The sequence below is a fragment of the Mobula birostris genome, chromosome 6, assembly GCF_030028105.1.
Source record: "Mobula birostris isolate sMobBir1 chromosome 6, sMobBir1.hap1, whole genome shotgun sequence".
Lineage (NCBI taxonomy): Eukaryota > Metazoa > Chordata > Chondrichthyes > Myliobatiformes > Myliobatidae > Mobula > Mobula birostris.
In genome coordinates, this window is record NC_092375.1 from 143,364,155 (window position 1) to 143,370,154 (window position 6,000).

A 6,000-nucleotide genomic window follows, 5' to 3' on the forward strand; every position below is an offset into this window, starting at 1 on the left:
GGTTCTTGATTAGCCAGGGCATCAAAGGGTATGGGTGAAAGCAGGGGAGTGGGGATGACTGGATGAAGTGGATCAGCCCATGATTGAATGGCGGAGCAGACTCGATGGGCCAAATGGCCTGCTTCCGCTCCTAAGTCTTATGGTCTTACGGCCTTATGAAAGTGAGCATGAATCTCAAACTGAACTGTACACAGGTGCCAGTGTATCATTTTCCTCCATCCTTGCTTGCCAAACTGGGCCTGGCAACTTACAACTTACCTTGTAGGAAGATTGTGGAGCCCAATAGTTGAGGAAAAATTGTATTTACAGATGAGTATCTCTCATTTCTGTGAGCTTGACATTTTCATCAGCACTGAGAAAAGTTTGTTCCATGATAAAACCAGCACTAAAATAACATGGTGTGTGTGGTGCACAGATATCCTTAAAGAACGCTCAGAAAAGAATTTTACACCAATGTTTTAATCTGTGGAACTTTGTTTCCTATTCTCTTCCCTGAACAACTATAATGATCCATTCTTGAACATGGTTAAACACAAATTGCTAAGAACATTTTCATTGCATTTGAATAAAAAGATGGACAAATGTATTGTCCACTATTCCACTCTTCAGCATTATATTAATTAATTATTTAGCTTCTTGTAGTTTCTGAGACTTTGCATGAAGTGCCTTCAGATTTCTCCTTTATAATAAGATGAATGTTAAATATTTAATTGTGTATGTTTTATGGAAAGACATGATCAGATACAATATTCTGTGTGGCACAGTTCCCAAGGAGATGTTGAATTGTAGAAGATTTCAAAAGAAACGAGTGGGGGCAGTTGGGACAGTCTGCACAGCCCAGTTCCTAAGGAGACATGGGATTGTGTAGCCAGAGAGTTCAAAATAAGTGAGCTAGGGGCTGTCAGGATGTTCTGGGCACCACAGTTCCCAAGGTGATGTTAGATTGTGCATAGTTAGGCACTTGGCCAGAGCCAATAAAATGTTAGGTTTAAGTGGAGCAGACGTTGTGTGAGTGGGTCAGTGTTAGAGTGGGCTGCACAGGCTTTGGCTCATAGATACTTCGGCAAGGAGAGACGACGGATGTAGGTAGAATTTTTCATTTTCTTTTACTTTATTTCTTTCCTATTGCACAGTTAGAGCAGTGGGGATGCCAGGTACGATAGTGGAATGCTCCTCTTACAGGATGTGGGAAGGTAGGGAGTCCTCCAATGTCCCTGACAATTACATCTGCAAGAAATGCATCCAGCTGCAGAAACCTTCACACCGTGTTAAGGAATTGGAACTAGAAATGGATGAATTCCAGATTGCTCAGGAGGCTGAGGAGTTGATCAACAGGATATACAGGGAGAACGTTACACCCAAGGTACCGGACACAGGTAACTGGGTTACCGTCAGAAGTGAGAAAGAGGAAAGGCAGCCACTGCAGAGTACCCCTGTGACCGTTCTCCTCAACAAAAGGTAAACCACTATAGATGAAGTTGTGGGGGGAGACCCAAGCTGTGGAAAGGCACAGTGCTCATGCTTCTGGCACTGGGTCTGATTCTGTGGCTCAGGAGGGAAGGGAGGAGAAGAGGCATGCAATACTGATAGGGATTCCATAGTTAGAGAGGCTGAGAAGGGGTTCTGTGGATGTGAAGGAGACACAGGGACAATATATTGCCTCCTAGTTGCCAGGATCAACAATGTCTTGGATAGAGTCCACAGCATTCTAAAGGAGCAGAATGAGCAGCTGGAAGTCATCTGAAATTCCATCTCTTGCAACAAAGGAGGAGGTCCTGAAGTGTAAGTATAGGGTGTTAGGTTGAAAGCTAAAAAGCAGGACCTCCAGGGTAGCAATCACTGTATTGCTGCTGGAGCCATGCGTCAGTGAGGGTAAGGATAGGATAGTTTGGCAGATGCAGGGAGCAGGAATTCAGAATTTCTGGATCATTGGGATCTCTTCTGGGAAAGTTATGACATGTGAAACCCCCTGGTTTCCTTGGCTGCGTAAGTCTAGGGAAGACACTTCCCAGTCCCGCCAAACCTATGAGATTGAGACGGCTCTCCCATCCCAAACCCTGGTTTGTGGATGCTGTATCATTTGCTACCCCGTTACAAATTAATATCACAAAGTAACAGGCAGTACACTGCATACAATTAAAGGAATTATAATTATGAATCTTAACTTAAGGGCTAGTAAAGACAAACCAAAAGAAAAGGGCCCATTTTAATTAAACAGTCAAATATGCACAAGTTGGAGCTCACCTTGAACTTCTCAGTCAGTCACACGCTGGGCCCTCACTATCTGTGAAAGAACACACCACCTTCCAAACATCGCTCGCAATCTATCTCAAACAAATAGGTCTCCCATCGGGTCATATCCCTCGACCGGTTCTCCCTAGCATCTTCCCTCTTCATCTCTCGCCGAACAAAAGCCACAAGACCAGCCTTAGTGTCCCTCACAAAAAAAACCTCCCTCCAGTTCCGGCATCCTAATTGGATGGCACACATTCCACATCATCCCTTATCTTCAACAATAACCCAAACAGGCTGACAGCAGAACAGACTGCTCTTACTGAATTGCTAAGTGAAATAACTACAGCATAACAGTAAAGTTGTGAAACAGGGCATTACACTCTCCCTCCACCACAAATAGTCATGTCCTCATGACTTTGAAATAATTTGTTATCCTGAGATAAATAACACCATTTTCAAAGGAATTTCACAATGTCAGAACCTCCAATCCATTTGTAAATGGTAGTGACATATCTCACTAGGGGGGTAGTTGCAACACTGTTTCCCTGGTGCTACATAGGCAGACCTGTCTGGGGGACTCCTGACTCTTTGAGACCTCCTTATCCCATCATCTACTTCTTCTGTTTCAGACACTCCTTAAGATACTTCTGATCTACATTGCAAGGCCTCCCTCTGTCAACTACTCATGCCTTCTAGCAACTCAAATCCTTCTGCCACTTGGCTGAACTTAGCTTCATTCCCAGTTACTTTAGAGCCCAGCCCGCCTTCATGGTCCAGCTGCAAGCCTACCTGTCCACAGATAGCCCCCACCCCCATTTCACCTGCCTCAGCTTGAGAAGGGTTGGAAATCTCTTCCTCAATTAATGCGGAGTTAGAAAAAGGCAGCATATACCATACGTCCATTTCTTCATCCCCCGAGTCTGTATCCCATTCAGAGGTGGCTGCAAATCTAATCCTTCCTGCTGCTGGTCCTTCAGACTCCCCACATCACTGCAGAGTCCTTTTACTAGGTGTTGTGTCCAGGTCAGGCTCTGGATCAACACGTACCTCTTGTCCCAGAGGTAGAAGTTGGTTCCGACAGAAAACTTTGACAGACCCATTCCCATCCTCTGGTTTCACCCAGAAAACTAGTACGTTTCGCATCTGACTCTCCAGTTCATAAGGCGTAGCCGCCCGCTGGTCAGCCAACATATGCTTCCCAGGTAGCTCCAAATTCCTTATGAAGACTTGGTCTCCCGGCATGAGTTGGGAGAACCTAACCTTTTGATCATACCTCCTCTTAGTTCCTTGATACCTTATGGTAGCCGAGACCTCAGCTAATTCATAAGCCTTTTTCAGCTCCCTTCTCATATCTGACACATTCTTCAGATGAGTTTTCAGTGGTAGATCTTGCTCGCCAGTCTCAAAACAGAGATCAATAGACAAATTCGCCTTGCGCCCAAATATCAGGTACTATGGCAAGTATCTGGTAGCTTCATTTCATGTACAGTTGTAGCAGTGGACCAAATGTCCAATATGTTGACTCCACTTGTTCTTTTTGCTGATCACCAAAGTTCCGAGCAAGTCTAGCAAGGTCCAATTGAGCCTCTTGGGCTGGGGATCACCCTGCGGGTGATAAGGCGTAGTCCTTGACTTCTCGACTCCAAACATGCACAGTAACTCATGTATGAGCCTACTCTTGAAATCCCATCCCTGTTCACTATGTATCCGCCTAGGGAGGCCATAACACTTTGGCCACAGTGGACGCCCTCTGAACCTTGATAGGGAAGGCTCGCGCATATCTGATGTAGTGATCCATCATGACCAAGACATTCGCAATTTGCTGGCATCTGGCTCTATTAACAGGAAATCCATACACACCAGGTCAAGAGGCCCCACACACTGCAAGTGGGACAATAGAGCGACCCTTATAGGCAGCGTCTTCCTCTGTATAGATTGAATGCATGACTTGCAGTACTCTTTGACCTCTGGCTTCATTTGAGGCCAGTAGAACCGATCTCTGAGCAATCCATAGGTCTTGTCAATCCCCATATGGCTAGAGTCATCATGAAGTGAATTAGTCATAGTCATAGTCATAGTCATACTTTATTGATCCCGGGGGAAATTGGTTTTTGTTACAGTTGCACCATAAATAATAAATAGTAATAGAACCATAAATAGTCAAATAGTAATATGTAAATTATGCCAGTAAATTATGAAATAAGTCCAGGACCAGCCTATTGGCTCAGGGTGTCTGACCCTCAAGGGAGGAGTTGTAAAGTTTGATGGCCACAGGCAGGAATGATTTCCAATGACACTCTGTGCTGCATCTTGGTGGAATGAGTCTCTGGCTGAATGTACTCCTGTGCCCAACCAGTACATTATGTAGTGGATGGGAGACATTGACCAAGATGGCATGCAACTTGGACAGCATCCTCTTTTCAGACGCCACCGTCAGACAGTTCAGTTCCATCCCCACAACATCACTGGCCTTACAAATGTTGATTCTGTTGGTGTCTGCTACCCTCAGCCTGCTGCCCCAGCACACAACAGCAAACATGATAGCACTGGCCACCACAGAGTCGTAGAACATCCTCAGCATCGTCCAGCAGATGTTAAAGGACCTCAGTCTCTTCAGGAAATAGAGAAGAATTCAACACCATCCTCCGATACTTCTCAGGAGAACCAGCTGGGAATGTCGAGGCCGGTCTGGAGGTGACGTGACCCGATATAGGATCTGGTTCCTCAACTCCAATCTGGGTCATTCTCTCAGTAGTAGAGACACCACAGAGTGTTTCATCTTGTCTGCTTGGGCCGGGTCCCCTTTCACAACTGCTGACCAAACAGTAACAATACATGGGTCGTCTCGCTGAGCAGCCACCACTTCCCCAGGGCTCAGTTCTGGCAACTGCTTTGTCTTCAGAGCCATCAGGTTGCAGTAAGTCTGTGGAGTGGTGCCATCAGAAGCTTCCAAATGATCCAGCACTCAATTCTGCCCTTGCCTTTCCTCTGCCTCCCCTGTGATGGAAAATTGGCACATGGTTTTGACTCCAGGGGCAGGAGCACTCCGTCACTCTCAATCCCTATCCAGCCCTTCATGTGCATGTCAGGACAACTCATCAGCATCAATGTTCCGACTCCCCAGCCGGTACTTCAGGCTGAAGTCATAGACAGACATTGCCACCAACCTCCGATAGCCTGTGACATCCAATTTCACCGAGGTCAGGATTTAAGTTAATGGGTTGTTGTCCGTCCTCAACTCGAGCTTGGCACCATATAGATAGTCCCTTATCTTATCCACTACAGCCCATTTCAATGCCAGGAACTTGAATTTGTGCGTGGGGTAGTTTCACTCAGAGGGTGACAGACTCCAGCTGACAAATGCGACAGGTCTAAACCCTGTGCCCTGATCTTGATACAGAACACCCTCCAAGCCCTTGTTGCTGGCATCTGTATGCAATACATACAGCAACTGGGGGTCTACAAAAGCCAGGACAGGCACTTTCGTCAGCAGTTCCTTCAACAAGTGAAAGGCCTTTTCACATTTCGTATCCCATCTCGCTCCAAAAGACTCCGAAGGGCTAAGGTAATCTTTACCATCCTCTCCTTTTGTCCTCCTCCTTTTCTGTGCGGGGAGGGTAGCCGCACGGAAGCTGATTTAAAGGGTCACTCACTTTAGTGTAGTCCTTTATGAACCTCCAGTAATACCCACAGAATCCAAGGAACGAGCACAAGGTGCTCACAGTCTGGGGCCTTGGCCATGTGGTCACTGCCTCTGTCTTGGAT